At 43.4% G+C, this 21,426-nt stretch overlaps 1 protein-coding gene across 1 annotated transcript in view; it reads right to left on the bottom strand.

Annotated features, from left to right (window-relative positions):
- STOX2 (storkhead box 2) overlaps positions 1-21,426 on the bottom strand; it is a 240,140-nt gene that overhangs the window by 108,439 nt on the left and 110,275 nt on the right. The window lies entirely within an intron of this gene.

The following is a 21,426-nucleotide window of genomic DNA, read 5'->3' as shown; positions in this document are numbered from 1 at the left end:
CCATCACCCCACACACACACACACACACACACACACACACACACACATATCCAAAAGCAGAGTTGCATTTTTAAATGTACAAATAATGTCAAATAAGGTTAGAACTGTACACAACTAAGATCCCCTTCTAAAGAAGACAGCTTTATGCAATCCTTTATTGCTTAGTTTGTTAACAGACTTCAATTGTTCAATATTTTAGGAAGCAATTTTGTGTTTCTCCTTCACTACTTCACTCAGATACACATTGTAACATATCTTCTTCCAGAACACAGAGACTTCAGTCACTAATGCTATTCATTTGTCACTTTCCACTAGTACTCATTGTCATTCAAATATGCAAGAGAAACCAAGCATTTGACTGCCCAAGCTTGTAACCCCAGGTTACAAAAAGGGAAGCTTCTGGTGATGGATTTATCAGCTACAAGAGAGTTAGACATATGCTCAAAATAGCCTCTCTTGTTGGACAAAGCATTTGAAAAATACATTTAAAAAAAAAAGGAAAAGAATCATTCAGAGGTTGAAGGTGTTAGAGAGAAAGGAGGGGAAAATACTTTTAAAGGTAAGAGGGGAAAATATTTCAAGCTTATCACAAGGCAAGTTTACAGCCTACCTCCAGAATAATATCAGGTTATGTTATACTATGGGAGTAATCCTAGCTTAATTACCGCACCATTTAAACTAGTTTCAGATCATATTTCTCTCCCTGTTATGTTTTGGAAAAGTGTGATGACAGGAATGCAGTGCTGCTGCACACATGCTGTATTTCATTGATTAATTTTTCTATGTGTTAGCTTATACAGTGCAGTATTTATTTTAACTTGCACAGCTTTTAGGTAAATCCTGCCTCCCCTAAAGCCTCTTTAAAGGAAGAAAGGCCCTCCTGTATGCATTCTGATTGCCATCATGGCTCCCCTGTACAGAAGACAATTGATAAGGGAGTTTTTATTTGGGCACCCCAAACTACTCAAAATGAAACTCTGTACCAATGGGAACTATTTTACAGGTTATAGTTTCCTTTGATACATACTCCTAGCTCCCATTACCTCTGAGCTCATGGGGGGAAAAGTTAGAGATAGGATCATGTGCTAATCAGGTAAACTGAACAGGAAAAAAACCTGAAAGCTGCACAGACCTTTAAACAGCTAAGCATTTAATTATACTTCCCATATATAAAAAAATTAAAACCTGGCAGTTTTGATTCTGCCTTTGATAACTGTTCAATTCATTCACAGTCTGCTCACACAAAGGAAACAGTAGTTAAGGATGTGCCAAAAATGCTAACCCTCAAGCTTCTTGTTTTCCACTGGTGTCAAATATCTTTGGTACATGGATATTTCAGTAACAAATTGATATACAGGGGCCAGCTGTGCTACAAGTTAGACAGATAAACCATGTCCAGACAAGCGTGGCCATAGAGTATGTGGCACCACAGACATGTCTGCAGTGCAACCGCTGCAATGTACTGCATACTCAGTTATTCTCCACACTGCAAGAGAGCAGTGTGGAGGGTTTTTAAAAAAACCCGCAGGAAAAAAAAGGTGGAGTAGTATACACGGCGGCAGTATGCGCTGCCCAAAGCCAGAGCTTGGCCGGCCAGAGCCAAACTCCACTGCCAGCCAGGCTCTGCACAGCAGGATCATTGGTGCTGCAGCTTTGGGAGGCCCTCAGACCCCCAGATAAGGCTGCTGGGGCCAGCCCACTGCCCAACCTGGGGTAACCTGGCATGCGCCAGAGCACACAAGGCACAGTCATTACCTGGGGACAACTAGCAGTAGCACGAGGTGCACCGCCGCTAGCTGTCCCTGGGGAACCAAACATCCACACATGTCTGGACACAGCCATACAGTCCAACCTTCTGATATAAGAGGCTTAAAAACAAAACTAACATCTAATGTATGCCAGTTAGTGGGAAAAGCCATTACTTGTAATCTCTGTTTCTCCAAGACTATAACACACATCTCTTTGCCTTTTCCCATTCCTCCATGAAGAAATGCATCAGCACCATCTTTTGTTCTGTGTGTACCAAAGTGAAACAGTGACATCTTCCCTAGCCTTTTATTAGGGTTCCTTGGTTCTACAGTAATACAGACTACAAAAAGATTTAGTGCTTGCACATCCTTTTAAACAAGAACATATTTTGAAATAAAATAGAAGCACTTAGTTATGCTGTTGTATGCAAGCAACTGCCATATTTTACAGCAGTAACTATTCATTGGTACACTTAGTTTTATATTTCTAACTCCAGTATACTGAAGAAATTACCACCGATTGCACATATATAACTCTGTACAAAACACCAGACACTTCTGAAAATGAGCCACTAAACATGCTCAATGGACATTGTAAAATTCAGCCAGAACAGCATGGGAGCTAAATCCTGACAGCTGCTAGCACCCCATGGAGCATTTGTTAAATCACCAAGTCATAAACTCATCCCTTCCTCCAATACTTCTTGATTATATATACACAATGTAGGGAACATGTCTGGACTTATTCTACATGTCATGTAGGATATCTTACAAATCTTTAAGAGGATGGGAAAGCCTCAATGCATAAAATGAAGTCTACCCATCCTTTCTAAGCATACTCTATTCAAGAATATTCTGTGTGTACTTGAGGAACTTCTTCTAATCAAAATAGTGCAAAAGTACTTCTGTGTAACACTTGGCTCCCACGTAAGAAGTTTGGGAAAAGGAACCAGTGCAAGTGAGCAAGAGGCTATATCACACAAAAAAGACTGCATCTTCTTATCAGATCATGGTGGGTATGCTAGTTTCTGAATGTTTTGTTACTGTCTCAGAGATTTGTACACTTGTTACCTCCTCATCACAACACAGAAACTTCCAAAAAATATTACAGTGGAGAGGAATTATGAATAGGACAGCAGAAAGGTTCCTCACCACAGACCTGATCTAGCACCATTTTGAAAAAAAAAACATAGTAGACTTGATACAAATGGTTTTTGGATCAAGAATCAATGCCCCACTGGAATTTATGAGGAGGGAAGAGAAGGACACGGGCTGGTCATCATACAAACTCTAGTCCCTAGTGTTTCAGCTTTACTTTTGAAGCACTTACATTACTACCCACACATCCAGAGTCTATTCCCTGTGGCAACTGCCCAGTTGGGATTGTGGGTTGTGATAGTACGATTCTTGCTTTTACAACTCAGCACATTTTCCTGAACACTTCTCCTCATTGCCTATGTTCTGCATTCAAGCAGAGGAACAAGGGAGGGATTTTACCAAAGCTTAGATGGGTTTCCTGCAAGGACTATATGTTCAATGTTCATCATCTTGAGACTATACATGCAATTAAAAAGTGAACTGTTTCAACTTTACTAACTGGTAGCCTGCATCATAATGCACTTTGTAAAAGGTAGCAGAAATGGAGGGGATCTGGAATATATATAACATACAGCTTTGTATATTACTTGTATAGTGTCTTTTGAATGTAAGAGAGGATTATTACGCCAGTATTCAGTATGCCAGTTATCTTCTAGCACTTCTGAAGATTGCTGTGGGATCTTTAAGTCCTCCCTGGAAGGGCCCCACACAGACAACCTCACCTGAAGCATGATACTTCCAATAGAGCAGCACTGAAATATCACACTGGCTATGTGAACAAACGCAAGTGTGAATATTTCAACCTACAACTTTCTCACCTAAGTCAAGAATGTGAACAATTGAAGCATGCCAGCACTACAATATGACAGTCTATTATTATGTTGTAGTATCACTGCAATATCTAAAGGTGAAGTTGTGAAACTAAAATACCTTCAAGACAGAAAATTAAAAGGCATTCTTGTTCTGAAAAATAAAATCTTCACTGTAAAAGATTTGCTTCATCAATTGTGTACCAAAATATGTGAACAGGAATGGAAAAGGATACAATTTCTTTTTAAAATATTGATGATATTACAGTGTATTGGTGTGAAATGCAAAAAAACCCTGCCTGTACTTAATATTCCAAGAAATCTAAAGTTTATTTACATGAACACCACATATTATGTGATTTAAAAAAAAAGGAATTCTCACATTTCTTAACATTAAAAAAAATCTTACTCAAAATTGAGATTTTTGATTATGAAAAACAGAGGAGCTTGGGCTTCTAAAAGTTTCATTAAAAACTGATCACTTTTGAGCTGATATCAATACCTTTGCAATCAGTTGGGGTAAATCCTGTTAGTCATGCTGCTCATCTCAGGAACTCTTGAAGAAATGTCAAGCTCAGCTATGTAAATTTTAAAAGTTTTGTAAAAGAGTTCCATAAGTATTGCAGGCGTCTTTCAAATTATTTTCTTGATGGCCAGGTGACACCTATGTTCCTGCCATCCTTCCTCCCCAGCAGCTTGGGAAATAGGCCTCAAAAACCTATGGATTTTAGTCATGTTAGGCCACAGGACTAATGCAAAAGCCTTCCATTTTCAGAAATGGAGTCCACTACTGTGCCAATTCATGGAGCCAAGAAAAAAACTCAGGCAAACTGTGAGAGGAAAAGGAAAAGTTAATGAAGATTTTCAAGTCTCTCTTCTTCAAAACTATCAGTCAGGAAAGGAGCTGTGAGCTTACGTTTTTTATGTCCAGCTCCTCTGATCACTTTAGGAGCACTAAAAAGAAAAAAAAAGTATGGATTTCTACTCACTGAATAGTAATCACTGAAATAACAAACTGAAGGAAAAAAAGTATTTCTAAAGGCCAATGCTATTATTTAACTGCCAATGAAAACCCCCCTGCTAAAACCCCTTAAATATATCCCCCTGTGTTCCTAATCTGAACACAAAAGGTTGGGATTAAAAAAAAAATACTGAGATTAAAACTGCCTGCAGTTTTCAGCTGCAGGGCCAATGATGGCAAGAGTTTAAATCCTCGGCTACTTGCTTCGTAAAGGCACAGCCTACAGACAGTCCTGCAAAGTTCTTTGAAATGTTAAATACTCAATTGAAAGAGGGCAGAAAATAAATATTCTTTATAAAAGAAACTGATATAACATACTGCTTTTCTAAAATTCATTCAATTCTTTGCTTTCAACAACCAGCCTACAGTATATTCTCAATTTGTTATTGTCTGCAGCTTGAACTTCTCTTGAATAAATTCAGGAATAAAATGCCTGAATTATTGCTGGAAACAGCTGCCAAAATATGTATGTTTTACTTCTTCATGCTAGCCTCAAAATAGTTCTCTTATTTCTCTGATGAAAAGACTTATTCTTTATCTGATAAACAATCTTATTCTCATCACCCAAACCAAATCTTTTACATATATAAATATAGATATACACACAGAGAATACAACAGAATTTTTATTTTATACACATACACACACAAATTCTTATATACACATGCACACGTTTCTCCAGAAACAGGATGGGCAATATTTTGAATTTCTCATGCATTGTAAGAATGAAGTTACACATTACAGTTAGACGAGACTAAGGACACTTAAAACACAAGTGACAAGTTAAAGCTTGTTAACTCATGGTAAGTGCCCTTTAAGTGTCTCAAAGTTACACCACTTCAGGCGAGGGTTATCTCTGGACCATGCTACCTGGCTTGTATTAAGGTAACTTGATTCAGCTCCACAGAGATAAAATGAGCTTCTGCAGTCCTCCAGCACCCCCGAGCGCACTACTCCCAGACCTCCCTCCTTTTCCACCCAGAGCAGAAATAGAGTTCAGGTGACCTAGCTCCTATCCACACTCCAGCTCACCAGCCTTCTAGAGGCAAGAAAGAGCTGCACAAGCAAGAAATGGCATTAATCCTTAACATAAAACTGCTCACAGCACATTCTAACTTTAACACTGATTAACATTCCAGACTTAGCATGGGCTAAGAGTAATGTATAGCTTCACCATAAGTACAGTTAACTTTTTTCCTACAAACAACCCCTTTATAAATAAAAGCAGAAATCTAGGATTAAGAAATACCCATTTATTCTTTGATTTCCCATAAAAAACAAAAAATCAACCCTTTCTTCAAGGGCAAAGAAAGCATTTGTCCTTGACCATGACAGGTAACAGTATAGGAAGAATATGAGGATACAAAACCAATAATCATTAAAGGCTGTAGAAACTATAATGGTAATATTCCAAAAAGTAATATCAGCTAAAACTAAGGCCACCAGCTGTTTTCTATGCTGTCACACAAAACATAGTAATAAAATACTACTGCAGAACTGATATGAGATCAAGTTGGCTGTGATGAACCAGGTTTTCCAATTTAAAATCATGCATGAAAATCTTCATCATCTAGAACATTTCACCAAAATCAGATCTTAATTTATCTTTGAGGATAACTGTTACTTTTACTGTAGTGGTAGCTGAGAACTTACTCAGGGCTACCAACCAAAACATCATAGTTGATCAATGGTTTAGGTCTCTTGTTTCTTCTGCTGGCCATGAAGCATTTAGGACATATATTTATTTTCTCCACACAACCTGGCTTCATACTTTCTCTTCCTCCCTTCCTTCCTTCACCTTTTTTCCCCCATCCTCTGTTCTTTGACATTTTAAGAAATAATTGGCAACATTAAGTTGAAAAAGTGAATTTTTACATTCATTTTGAAAGCCAAGAGATTTGTGGTCACCTCCCCCCTGCAGTAATAGTTGCTAGGTTTCAGGGGGCTTCTTACTACCCCTCAAATACCACCTCAGCACAAATCTGGATTAACTACATGTAGCAGCTGCTCATTTACAGAGCAGTTCACAAATTTTGAAATTCCTTGGAAATGTGTCTAAAGAAACACTTCAAATGCAGGTGTTTCTGCAGAAAAGGACTAGGCACTACCTTCAGTTTAAGTACATTACACTTACTTTTTTTATTGGCAACTGTATTACCATTGTTTGTATTATTGGTTCTATAATTCTTGTTCACTGAGGTCCTTTAAAACATTCCAGAATAACAGGTGGAAGACTTTCTAGTTAATCCAATCACAATACATACCATCCTACTTAATTCATAACCCAGGAACATTCTGCATTTCTGTAGTCTTGAAGATTACAGGCAGCCTCTTTTTGACCACTGAAGCAGTAAAGGTTGGGGAATCACTTGGAAGCTCCACTTGGGAGAGTCACTCTAACAGGAAACCCTGGCCCTGTTACCAGAAGGCAGGTCAAGGTTTCAGAGGAGAAGGAAAGACCCCAGATGAAAGAGCAGAGAGTGGGGTGTAACAGGGAACCCTAGCCCTGTCACCAGAAGACAGGTCTGTCCCTTTAAGGCCAGAACTTTCTGGGCACAGAGTGCCTGTAAGGAGGGGGTTAAATGCTGAGCCTGGCCAACTAGTCAGCTGACCAAAAGGGGCAGGCCAGGACTATCAAAACCCTGGGCAGAGCAGCATTAAGGGCCAACAGCCGAAGGGGAAGGAGTGCATCCCAGAGCTCAATGGAGAGACTTGGTGAGCAGTCCAAAGGCTAGAGGAGGGGAACTACGGAAGCCTCTGGAGAGATGGCAGCAACCCCAGAAGAAAAACTGTAGCCAATGGTGGGGAGCCAAAGCATGAACCCTGCATAAATGTAAGCTGGCATACTGCCTTCTTTAATCACATTTTTTTGGTGGCAGTTTATTGCCCATGGACGGGACTGTTCATATTTCTTTTTGTTACTGAATAATGCCGGCAGTTTGGGCAAGGCTAGTGGGGAAGGAGGAGGCCTCATTGGGACCCCACTACACTGTGGGGGCCTGGTGCCTGTGTGGGTACAAGATCTGGGGTGTACTGACCCCGGTGCCAGAGAAGACACAGTATTTAGGGTACATAGGCCCTGATGCCAGTGTGGGTGCAGGATTGGGGGGGGTACAGACCCAGAGGGTGCAACCCTAAAAGGCTGGGGTGGTCTGGTGCCCCTGAGGTACTGCTTTGTTTGGCGGGGTTTTCGTCTTGTAGACTGGGATGGCATGGGTTCAGGGCCACTTCCCAGTCTTGAACTTGCGGCCTCCTGGCTGTAGGGCCAGTGGCCGGGCCTCTGGGACAGGGAGGCCAGGCTCCAGGTGAGAGCAGAAAGGAGGGCCATGAGCCTCAAGACAAGGAAAAATGCTAGAGCCTCAGAGTTGGACCCTGTTTGGTGGGTTTAGATGGGGAGGCCTAGCTAGAGAAAGGCAAGGCGTCAAGGCCTGTGGAGGCGGAAGACCCCAACATACGAAATATAATAGGTAGTCTCCCACTTACAAGAACATCAGTATAACAATTTTCTATCAAGATGTGGCAGGCGAGTAGAGAGCAGAACACAAGAAACCTTAAAGGGGACTCCAAGGGCACCCCACATAGGGAGTGGATAACAGGGAAGATAGCGCTAGGGAAGGCAACCTGTTACAGTCACCAATGAACATACAGCCAGCAGAGCTGACACCTGCCGTTCCCTCCCCATTCACAGGAACCATGTTGGCATTAAGGAGGAGTGACAACCATGTAAAATTATGTGTTCCAGCAATCTCTATCTGGTATAGTTCCTACGATTTTACAGCCAGTTGGCACAAGCCAGTGCAGCCCACAGGTTGTTCTCATCGACAGCAAGGCTGGGATGGAGAGTCAGGAAAACAAAGTATTAAGTGCAGTAGAGAATCTACTCTATAATCCCTAGAACAATTCTGGTAGTTGATGTTCCTCTACCGATAAAAGGGATAGATTTACAGACGTTCCCACCATCAGTCAAAAACATTGTACCTTGGTCATCTTTTTAGTTTGCCCTGATAATGCACATTGTTCCACAACAAACTAAATCAGTTTATCCATGTAACTGCATAATAAACAGGCATAGTTTGAAAAAGTTTTAGAAATGGGAAGGAAGAAAGTAACAATGACATTCTCCCCCCTTAAATGTATCAAACACTCTATTAAAGTTACTAAATAAAGGTGCCTTTATTACTGATGGAACACTTTTCTATGGCTTCTTATCAATTTATAAATATTGCTGTCAGTTTATTAATTATAATTATTTTCTTTTTAGAACTGTTATTAAGTATGCAATAGATCTTATTTTTGGTATTGCTTTTTTGTTTTGATATGACTAGATTCACTATATTTGTCATTTTACTTCTTTAGTTTAAAATAAAAAATACAAGCAAATGGGCAGAATGACATTCAAGAATTCAGGAGCATGGCTTCTGTTCAAGGAATCCACATTTTAGCAGACTCCTCTTTTTTACTAGGTTCAGAAGCTGGATAGGACTCTTCAAACTCGCAAAATCATACTTCAGAAAAAGTCTGGATGGCTTATTCACTACTGCAGCAGAAAACCATACTCTCCTTGATCACTATAGGTGTTAAAAGTTAACACAAAACCTAGTGTTTTCAGAACAAACCGTATCCTGAAGGATACAGCTAGAAACGCATTTTGCTGTATCCACCTTCTAAAAGACTATTTAGCCAACCCAGAAATGATCAGATATACTATAACCCTTCTCACTTCTAATGTAAACCATTTTAAAAAACAGACTTGAGCAATTCTGGCATTACGCAAATAGGAAGATATACAAAAAAACCCTTAATGACCAGAAAAGGAGGAAGTATGCAACAGATAGTCTCACTGGCCTTTTCAAAAAGAAAAGGAAGATAATACTTGACAGCTGGAGCTGCAAAAGGGGCTGTAAGTAACAAGACTGTCCACACAACAAAACTAGGAACTATTCAGCTACCTGAATATGCAAAATTACATATAAGGTACTGTCGCAGAGCACTTGGGTGCCCTGAGCCTGAAACAGGGGTGGCTCAAGAGAGGCCCCTAGCGGTGAGAAGGGGGAGGTGCAGCTGCCAGTCACCAGGGCAGCACAGGTGCTGGTTGCTGGGGCAACCAGCGAAACCCCCTGACAGGAAGGGGCAGGGCTTAGCCCTTCTTAAACCTAGGCAGGAGTTCCTCCTCTGGCAGCCAAGGAGTGAGGAGCTCGGCCAGTGTGGAAAGAAGGCCAAAGTGGCTGCAGGAGTATCCGCGGGTTGCTGCCATGAGCTGGAGTATTTTGCCTGGTAGGGTTTTGACTGGACGGTTTTAGCTTTATGTTATAGCCCGGGGGCTTTGTGTTTGTGTTTACTGTTTAACCGGAGGACCAGGTGAGGCTATAAGGGATTGGAGGAGGCCTCATAGGAGCTCCACGATAGCGTGGAGTCTCCTGGCACCGGAGGGGGCGTGGCTTTGTTTGGGGGTGCATTGGCCCAGCCCTGGAGCTAGGGGGGGCAGTGAAGAGCCCCGACTAGGGGGCAGCGAGGAGCCCCGAGAGTGAGGAGAGGCAGCGAGAGCCCCGAGAGCAAACAAAGGGCCGAGACATAATAACATGACCCAAGTCAGATTACAACAGCACCATCTGCGAGGCTTGGGCTGCGGTCTAGGGGAGGTAAAGGAGCCGCAGATAGCACCCCCTGTCATCGGAGCGCATATAAATGGGCAGCCTCCTGCTAATTACAGCAATCTATAAAATACATAAGATCAAGGCGTGGCAGGAGAGTAAGCAGGCGGTTGGCCCATACAGGAGGGCAGAGCCATACCCGGAGAGGCTCCAATAGTGGCACGCCTGTCACAATGGTGCATTGGCCAGGAAATGTTTATACAGCAGCAGGCTTTGTAAGACGCTGGGTCACCGGCTTGAAAAAGAGGACCCTTGGGCCCATGTGGAGAGGGAAAAGAGGACAAACACTGACCCCTGGACCAGAGTCGAGGAAACAAGATTTGGAGAGGCCACACCAAGTGGTACAAGGTCCGCAGGATCCAGCAGCAGGACAACCAACCCTGCAAGCCAGTATGATGAGAAATACTCAACCCGGCCCACCGGAGCAGGTAGGAATGTGTGGCTACGCAGCCCAAGTTGGCTGCAAGGCGGCAGATGTGCTGACCGCACCAGTGGTAGAAGTAAAAATAGGGGGAAAAAGAGTGGTGGCTATGATAGACTCGGGCTCAGCACAGACCGTGGTACGGAGTGATGTGTTACCGGCAAGGGAGATGAAGAGAGTGGATCGGGGGGAGGAGCAGTGTTGGTGCGGGGACCCCGTCAATTTTGACAGGGTGAGGGTCACCCTACGAGTAGGCAATAAGACCCGCCGGATGCTCATGGGGGTCGTAGACCATTTACCCTACCCTGTGGTACTGGGCTGCGACTGGCCCGAGTGGTTAGAAGAAGTAGTGGGTGTAAGGCACAAGGTGACTGCGGAGGGGTTTGTAGGTGAAGCTGAGCAACCCTCCCCCGAAGAGGAAGCAGGGTGGATATTGCCCAGCTGGGGGAAGATGAACACTTTCAGCTGGAACAAAGCCGAGAGGCGGATTTTAGGTGGGCACTACAGGAACACCTCACTCGGAGAAACAATGAGGTATTGAGGCCGGAGCTGATGAGAACAACCCCAAAGTTTGAGGTGAGGAATGGCCTCCTATACCGGGTTGAGCAAGGGAAGCCAGAAGGAGAGGAGGTTGCCCAGCTGTTGATCCCGCGGCGGGGCTTTGTTGAAGGTGGCCCATGAGCTTCCCATGGGTGGGCATCCAGGCAAGACACAAGCATGCATTCGAGCAAGGTTTTATTGGCCAGGTATGATGGGAGAAGTTGCAAGATACTGTGCTTCGTGTCCTGTCTGCCAAAAAACAAACCCAAGGCAGCCCGCAAGAGCCCCTTTAGTCCCGACACCTCTGGTAGAGGTTCCCTTTGAGAGGGTGGCAGTGGACATTGTCGGGCCTCTCCCTCGAAGTAGCGCAGGAAACCAATACATATTGGTCGTACTGGATTATGCGACACGGTACCCGGAAGCTGTGCCAAAGCGGACAGTGTCCACACTAAAGGTGGCCAATGAGCTCTTGAAAATATTCTCCCAGGTAGGACTCCCTAGAGAACTTCTAACCGATCAGGGAACAAATTTTACATCATGGGTGTTCGAGGCAGTGAGTAAAGCCTTGGGGATTAAGCATCTGAAGACGGCTGTGTACCATCCCCAGACAGACGGCCTGGTGGAATGGTTTAATCAGATGCTGAAACAGATGCTGAGAAAGTTCATGGTAGACAGCCCTCAAAATTGGGACAGGATGATACCTCCTCTTCTGTTTGCAGTACGAGAGGCACCCCAGGCATCCACTGGGTTTTCACCTTTTGAATTATTATATGGTCGGCAGCCGAGGGGAATCCTGGATCTAATTAAAGAGAGGTGGGAAGAACAACAGAGTAATGACCAGAACATCATTCAATATGTGATCCAACTGCGGGAATGCCTTGAAGCGGCTTGAAACTTGGTTTTAGGAAACCTCAGGGAAGCCCAGCAGCGTCAAGTAAGGCATTACAACAGAGGCGCCCGGAAAAGAGAGTTTGACGTGGGGGACCGTGTGTTGGTCCTACTTCCTGACAGCGAAAGTAAGTTGCTTGCCCGGTGGCAGGGAACCTATGAAATCATACGCCGAGTAGGGCCCGTGGACTATGAGGTTCACCAGATAGATAAGAAAAAAAAGAAGCAAGTGTACCACATCAACATGTTAAAGAAGTGGGAGACCCGGGAGTGTATGTACCTCACCCCTCATCCCGAGGAATTAGAGTTGGGACCTATGTTAAGGAAGGAAAGTGGACCGGAGGACGTAGAGCTGGCCCCGCGCTTGTCAAAAGAACAGAGGAGACAGGCTGCTGAGCTAGTCAAGGAATTCGAAGATGTATTCCAGAGAGCCCCAGGGGAAGCTCGGGGGGGTACACCGGATAAAAACTCCTCCGGGTCAGGTGATACGTGAGAGTTGGAGATGGATTCCCCAGCGGCTCCAGGGCTAGATAAAAGCCGAACTGGCAACGATGCTACAGCAAGGTATAATATGCAAATCACACAGTGACTGGCAAAGCCCCATCGTAGCGGTACCTAAGCTTGATGGAAAGATCCACCTCTGCATTGATTATAGGAAGGTAAACGCAGTGGCCACGTTCGACACCTATCCAATGCCCAGAGTGGACGAGCTGGTAGAAAACATCGGGCAGGCATGCTACGTTTCCACTTTAGACCTGACAAAGGGTTACTGGCAGATCCCAGTGGCACCTGAGGATCAAGAAAAAACAGCATTTGCCACCCCGTGGGGGCTCTTCCAGTTCCGACGCATGCATTTGGGCTGCATGGAGCTGCGGCTACATTCCAGCGGCTAATGGACAGAGTATTGTCTCCCCATGGAGGTTACGCTGCAGCATATATTGACGATATCATTATATATACGGAGGGCTGGGATGAACATTTCGCTGCACTAAGAGCTGTAGTGCAAGACCTAAGGAGAACGGGGCTGACAGCCAATCCCAGGAAGTGTACAATAGGAAAGGAGGAAACGCAGTACCTGGGGTTCCTAGTTGGAAGCGGGAAGGTGAGACCATTGCTGAGCAAAGTGGAGGCTGTATAGAGGTATCAGGCACCCCATACCAAGAGACAAGTCAGGGCCTTCTTGGGGCTGGCCAGTTATTATAGAAACTTTGTACCCCATTTTGCAGATGTAGTCATACCATTAATGGAAATGATAAAAGCAGGGGCCCCAACTAAAGTAAGATGGACGCCGGAGGCAGAGAAGGCATTCCGAACAGTAAAGGATGCACTATGCCGAAAACCACTTCTATATACACCCAGTTTCAACAAACCTTTCCTGGTGCACACCGATGCGTCAGATGTGGCCATCAGTGCGGTATTGGTGCAAAGGGATGGAGAAGACGAGCATCCTATAGCCTACATAAGTAGGAAGCTACACCCACCGGAGCAGAATTATGCCACAGTTGAGAAGGAGTGTCTCACCATTAAGTGGGCCATCGAAACATTACAATACTACTTATTAGGGCGGGAGTTCACGTTGGTTACCAATCATGCACTCCTGCGCTGGTTGCAGAGTATGAAAACCGATAATGCGAGACTCATGAGGTGGGCCCTCAGCTTCCAACCATATTGTTTTAAAGTGGAACACCGCCCAGGAACCCAGAATAGAAATGCCGACTTCCTTTCAAGACAGTATGAGGAAGAAGAGGGACCCCGGATAAGAGAAAGAAGGGGGGGCATATATTTCGAGGCCCTACCCTCACTGCTAGGAGACCAAGTGACCCCTCCAATTCTGGGATCTCCCAGGAGGGTGCCCGTCAGGAGTGGCAGCTGGAGGAGAAAAGCCAAGCCGAAGAAGGGCAACTGGGACAAGGCAGGGGAACGGCAGGGAGATGGACTCCCAACAATGAGGATGACGTGTCAGCTGCCTTCACCAGGGGGACACGCCCTGCCCAGGGCTATCCTCGAGAACCTTCCTCCCTGGTTTAAACGACCGGCCTAAGCGGCACCCTACCAAGGTTGGCTAGTGTGGGGGGGACTACCTGTAGTGGGTTACTCCCAACAAATCCCACACAATGCACCTTGGGTAAAAGGCAAGCAGGAGGCACCTAAAAACCTCCACCTCCTATACCTAAATGGCTGGGTGCCAGAGGAAACAGCCGAGAGGAGAACCCCAGGCGGAGGGAACACTTGGCGAAAGAAGTACTCGGCTCGGTGAGTTTGGAGTAAAAGAGGGGGGAGGTGTGTCGCACAGCACTTGGGTGCCCTGAGCCTGAAACAGGGGCGGCTCAAAAGAGGCCCCTAGCAGTGAGAAGTGGGAGGCACAGCTGCCAGTCACCAGGGCAGCACAGGTGCTGGTTGCTGGGGCAACTAGCAAAACCCCGACAGGAAGGGGCAGGGCTTAACCCTTCTTAAACCCAGGCAGGAGTTCCTCCTCTGGCAGCCAAGGAGTGAGGAGCTCGGCCAGTGCGGAAAGAAGGCCAAAGTGGCTGCAGGAGTATCCGTGGGTTGCTGCCATGAGCTGGAGTATTTTGCCTGGTAGGGTTTTGACTGGACGGTTTTAGCATTTTGTTATAGCCCGGGGGCTTTGTGTTTGTGTTTACTGTTTAACCGGAGGACCTGGGATGGTCACTGACCAGGTGAGGCTATAAGGGGTTGGAGGAGGCCTCACAAGGGCTCCACGATAGCGTGGAGTCTCCTGGCACCGGAAGGGGCGCGGCTTTGTTTGGGGGTGCATTGGCCCAGCCCTGGAGCTAGGGAGGGCAGCGAGGAGCCCTGAGAGTGAGGAGGGGCAGCGAGGAGCCGTGAGAGCAAACGAAGGGCCGAGACATAATAACACGGCCCAAGTCAGATTACAACAGCACCATCTGCGAGGCTTAGGCTGCGGTCTAGGGGAGGAAAAGGAGCTGCAGATAGCTCCCCCTGTCATCAGGGCACATATAAATGAGCAGCCTCCTGCTAATTACAGCAATCTATTAAATACATAAGATCAAGGCATGGCAGGAGAGTAAGCAGGCGGTTGGCCCATTACAGAAGGGCGGAGCCATACCCGGAGAGGCTCCAATAGTGGCACGCCTGTCACTGGTACATAGGAATAATCTCCTAAATCATGACTAATATGGAAAGTCAGTTGAGAGAGAAGCCAATTGGTCACGGTACAGGTATACAATGCTCCTTGTACAGCACAACACCGTAGCCATATTTCAGCTGGTTACCCAACAGGTCAGAATCTCAGCCAGGGAGAAAGGCTTAAGAATCTCCATAAACCAAGAGGAAAGGACTACGTTAATGAAAAAGATGCTGACAAATAGGGTATATAATGTACGTACAAGAAAAGAGGAATAGTGACTGGACACTTTTAAAGGCAACTGTTTTTTTTCTTGGTTCCTTAATTCTCATGATCAAACACAAGTACAGTGGCACTCAGGTGAAGAAATTTGTCCTAAAAGATGAAAACATTATCTCAAGAGTGTAAGCTGAATGTATCTGGGTTGGATACACATATTCAAAGAGCAGGGAAGAAAAGAGGGGAGGTAAGGAAAGCAGATGGCCAGTGAGTTATCACTCTTGGTCTGATGATTTATGTGGGCTAAACCTTCCTCTTTGCGAAAAGCAGCCTTCTTTATCTTAGCAACAGCTATGCTACATGGCCCTCTGGCTCCCTCAGCTACACAAAGAATTAAGTATCTGTACACATATTCACAAGACATGGTATACTCTTCTGTAACAAACCAAAAATGTGCCACTCCAGGAACAAATTGTGCCTGTTTTTATCACAAAAGATTTTGTAAAACTATGTTTAAAATACTGGAACTTTGTGCGTGCACCTGTGCCATGATATTCACCCTTAATTATGTTTCTAGTTCTTCAACAGTTTTTAAAAGAGGTTACTTCTGAGGTTAAATGAGACTTATATAATGTCTTCATTCTTCTTTGTCAGATGTTGCCTGAGAGAGTGTATGTCTCTTTGAAACGATTAGTCTTGAAGTGCCACTCTACTATGTCGTCTTACTTGACTTCAGACTAACACGCTAACCCTCTCTCAGGTATATCTAACCTAGTAATTGCAAATGTCTCATGGACTCTTTCCTTCATGTACATCCTCACAGACTATCTCACTTCCTTGTGTGTGTGTGTGTGTGGACACACTTACTGAGCACATGATATTCATGTTGTAATGATGGTCACAAACATTATAAAAATATTGAATATTTTATCTGACAATTTTAGCAGCTAGAAATAGGAAGAGAAACTACATCCAAGTGATGAGTTCACTCACACTAGGCCACCAAACTGAGTTCTGGAGACGGGTATTAACAACAACACTAGTTATTTCTTCAATGGCAATTTTTCCTCAGTGAAGCCCAAAGCACCCTACAAAAGTAGGCCAGTTTACAGACAAAACCTGAGCCACTGCAAGGCAAAATGACTTAACCTGAAGTTGCTCAGGAGAGTCAAGAACAGAACAATTTCAGATTCCCAGTTTCATATTTTATACAGGAGGCTACTGAAAACATCTCTTCTAAAACATGTATAAAAAGAGACTTAAGAAAACCTAAAATACTCAACTGTGCTCCACAAAGCAATGTTTTGTTCTCTTCATATCAATAATGGCTGGTGATAGCTTTTGCCTTTAATTATTGTCATTTGTCACTACAACTACTACCATGCTTCTGGTGACTCCATTAAAACTCATGGCTCCATTTTTCCTTGACAAACAGTTTAACATCATTTTCCAATAGAAGAACTTATTTGCAATTTTCCAACGTTCTTGGCCTAAAAGTGAAGTGACTAGAGGATTAGAAGTAATTAATACAGTTTTACTTGCTGGCAAGAGTACTGAAACTAGATCAAGACACTTTTCAGGGTTCAATAATATTTTCAAATTAGCAGGATTTAAATGTAATGTAAGAGATACTTATCTGAGGCATTACAGATGGGCATGCCTTGAAAAGAGGCCAACAAGGGAAGACAAAAATCCGTTTACTGTGAACAGCCCTCACTACTGTAACAATATAGGAGTCCTCAGGGTGTAGTCTAGAAGGGTGGGAAAACCATGTTGAGTAAATTATTACACTAGAGTACTGCCAATACTAAATGTATTAGAATCAACTCTTCTTTTAGGGCCTGCACACAATAGTGAGTACCACTTCCTGTAACAGAAGTTGATAAGTTCATGACCTCAGGAAGAAAATAGTTATCGGGACTAGAGGAAAGGTCTTCAGCAAGCTGATGTCTCACTTGGCATAATTCTATTACCTTGCAAGACAGACAGATGCCCACTGCTACTCCAAGAATAAATGGTACCAATTTGACCCAACAGAATTTGTTGCTAAAGCTCTCTCTTCTACTGCACCTTTCAGACTTTAGATGCCAACATAAAGAAGTTTACTCCCCCCATCTCTCCACCCACTGAGTGGTGTAGGAAGTGTTATACAGAGCGACTCATGAACACCATCTGCTTGCCTGGAAAATTTAATTTTTTCTAGCAAATAAGAATTTTTAACAGCGCAAAAAATGCACTAATAGAGAAGGTAGTATTGTATATGTGGTGAAAGAATGCCAGATACAAGTGTATGTACCTCCTCCCACAATGTAGTTCTTCGTAGTTCCTTGCCTTATTTTACCTGCATTACTATATTTACTCAAATACAAGACAACGTTCCCCCCAGTTAGCAAGGGGGGGAAAAAGCCCCTCATCTTATAATCATATACAAGGAAATCTCATGAAATATGTTGTCCATCATTAAACTGCTGCCAAAAAGTAGCATGTGCTCCACAATGGAAACCAACTATGAAGTTGATTAAATGCAGCCAACTCTGAGCATGACTATAAAGCACATGCCCCGCATTGGGCAAACATGCTGATGGGGACCTACCACAAGAATAGGTTAATGTAGCCCTTTCAGAATAAGATATATGGCCAGATAACCAAGGAAGCAGACCAGAAAATAACAAGAACATGCAGAGCCCAAATCAGGAAGGCAAAGGTTAAAAAAAAAAATTGCCCCTGGTGAGGCAAGTTAAGGATAAGAGGTTCTATAATATGCCAACCAGAAAAGAAAGACAAAGGAAATGGTGAATCTATTATTAAATAGCCAGGGCGAATCCTTAACAGAAAATGAAAAGAACTGCTCAACAACCACTGTGATTCAGTATTCACAAAAAAATGTTTGTACTACATATAAGTAGGCACCAAAGTGCTGCTTTAAAAGTGTTTATGGAGTACCTGTGCTAAAACTTGTAGCAGTTTCAAAAAAGGTAACTTGCATCAATTCTAGATCAACTAAAAGCACAGGTATTATACACAAATTACTACAGCCATGTTTAATTTCAAGGTTATTGTTTTCAAATTTGCTCCTCACTTCCATGCTCAAGGAGAGCAGGGTCTGACAATAAACAGAGGGGGAAGGGACTGCCAAAGGAAAAAGTTTCAGGGAAGCAGAGAGCAAAGGACTGTCTGACCCTCCCCCCCCAGATCTATCTTCCCTGTTGTAGCAGGAAGAGGACAAATTCAAGGCAAACTTACAATAAATTCTATACCTGGAAAATTATAACACATTTATAAATTTTTCCATACATAGAATCTAATGATTAAGGGATCATCTTATAATCAGGGTTGACTTCTATTTGAGTAAATACGGTGTTTTTTAAAAGACTTTTTTTGCAGGACCATGAAGTTGAGCTTGACAGTGGTCATTCTTAGATCAGAACTTTTCTTCTTATCCTTCCCATCCTTCATGTTCACATTTTAATATTAAAAGGATTATTGAACTATCCCGATAACATGTTTGTGCATTGCTATAACCCTTGGGAGGATTTTTATGCAAAGTAGCTTATATCTGTTTAAGCATTTCTGTGGTGCCTTCTTTCATATACAAATACTGCATGAGCATCTCTGAATGTATCCTCATAATCACACTGCAGGAGGTTACTGAAACACAAAATACAGTGGGGGCAGTTTCAAACTGTCTAATGTTTTATGAATAGTCTTGTGTTTATGGCATGCAAAATGGTTTCTAGCACCTGATCAGCACAGATACTAGTAGGTACCTACAGCTCCAACTAAAGTCAGGGAACTATTAGCGTTTGGCCTTCTGGAAAAAAATCAGGCTCTAAAGGACTCAGTACCCAAAATAGACACCCTGCTAATTACACTACACTTTAAAAAAACTGATATATCACATTTGATCAAACTCACACAGGAAGCATATGAAAGTTGGTAATCATACCCAACATCTCCCGAGTCCCAGCTCTGCATCTTAAAAGCAATAGCTTATGGACCATTCAATGACCATACACATTTCCCATGTTTTCCTGTGGACTAGATGTGGATTTCTCATAAGCTGATGACTCTCAAAGGGTCAAAGACAACTTTTAGGAGAGAGGACCAAAGTAATGCCTAATCTTCAAGCATCTGTCTTTAAGGCTGACACCTCTGTTTAGTCTCTTACAAATGTGAATTTTTATACTGTTCAACCCTGTTTTAAAACATTTGATTTGTTTGGCACTTCAGGGAAGGGGGAAAAGCAAGTGAAAAATATTTTGGCAGAATGGTGGGAAGGGAGAACATAGCACAAATGTATGAGTTTTTCACCTTTTATTATCAAGTCCCAGCAGCCCTGGGCTCACATTTTGTTTAGGTTACAAATGAAAATTTGTTTGCTTATTTCAATCCAATCCAAACCCAGACATTTGTGAACATCTCTAATCCACCATGAAAAGAGATTTTTGTGGGTGATATATTTTATTGGGCCAACTACTCATTTGGGATAGACTTGGACAAGTTCTAGGTCACCTAAAGAAGAATACTCTTCATTTGAAAGTCTATCCCAATCATGCAGCTAGTCCAATACAAGATATCACTCACAACAATCCTTACCTCTCCCATATTTTTAGATCATCATAACATCATTCCAACATCATATAACGTCATTCCAACACTATTTAATCCACCACACACTTTTCCACAACTGCCAGTTTTGTCTCAGAATTAAAAGGAAAGAGAATTGTTATCAGTCAAAATGGTGATACGTAATTAGAACTGCATAGACAAACATGCCCAATGGCTAGCTGTAGCTAGTTTTACCAGTTTTTTAAATTTACATAAGCTGTAACATCTACCCAGCTAAGAAAAATATGAAATATTCTGTCAGACTTTCAACAAGGTTGGAACAGTTTGATACTTATTGAATATTTATGACCCAAGTTTGCTCATTTAGGACTAAAGCAGTACAGGCAAGGGTAGTGAAGGGGGAGGGCAGCTTAGCCACGCATAGAGCAGCAGAGGCCAAGAAAGGCCTTATGGTACTACAAGATATACTTAAGAGAAAATATGTTCCTTCAGAGTCTGAAAAGAATACCATGCCTCATACCAGACAAGAAGCAGTCATTCAGGAGTATACCATTTCATAAAATCATAGAAAAACAGGGCTGAAAGCAACCTCTGGAGTCCAACCCCCTTGCCTGAGGCAGGATCATCCCTACCCAAACCATCCTAATCAAATTCTTATCTAACCTGTTAATAAAACTACACAGGCAACCCTGTGACACAAACCTGTTATAAGTAAAGCAGGGGAACAATGATGGCCAATTTCCTTTGTGCTGCAAGTGTTGTTAAAATGCACCTGAGCGATCCAAGGAAGAGAGCCACTCCCCCTTGCTACAGAGGAAGGCAAAAACCCCACAGTTCATATTAATTTGGCAATGGGGTAAAATTACTTCCTGACCCCATATGTGGTGATCAGTCTTACCCTGAGTGGAAGGCCAAGACCCCCTAACCAGGAGCCTTCAGGTGTTAGTCCTAGCAGGATCACTGGCATACCCCAATCAAAATCCCAAGTTTGGCTGCAGCCAGCACCCAATACTTCTGAGGAAGGTAAAAAAAAAAATAAAAAAAAAAGAAAATCCTGACACATTTAGCAATAAGGTGGGGGGAGGGAGGGGAGCCTTGCTTGCCCCACACAACAACCAGCAAAGCCCAGAAACATGAGAAATACCCATGGTAGAGCATAGCCATAACTACTCCTAGATTATACCTGACCAATGCTTCTCCAAGGTCTCCTTAGTTTCATAGTTTCATAGCTTCTAGGATTGGAAGGGACCCCTGCCATGGCAGGAAAGAATACTGGGATCAAATGACCCCAGCAAGATGTTCATCTAACCTCCTCTTAAACACCCCCAGGGTAGGAGCCTGCACCACTTCTCTTGG

Source organism: Crocodylus porosus, unplaced genomic scaffold (genome assembly GCF_001723895.1).
Source record: "Crocodylus porosus isolate Cpor-Errol unplaced genomic scaffold, CroPor_comp1, whole genome shotgun sequence".
NCBI lineage: Eukaryota > Metazoa > Chordata > Crocodylia > Crocodylidae > Crocodylus > Crocodylus porosus.
Note: the sequence above shows the minus strand (reverse complement) of the source record. Positions and strands in the feature narration are given on the sequence as shown.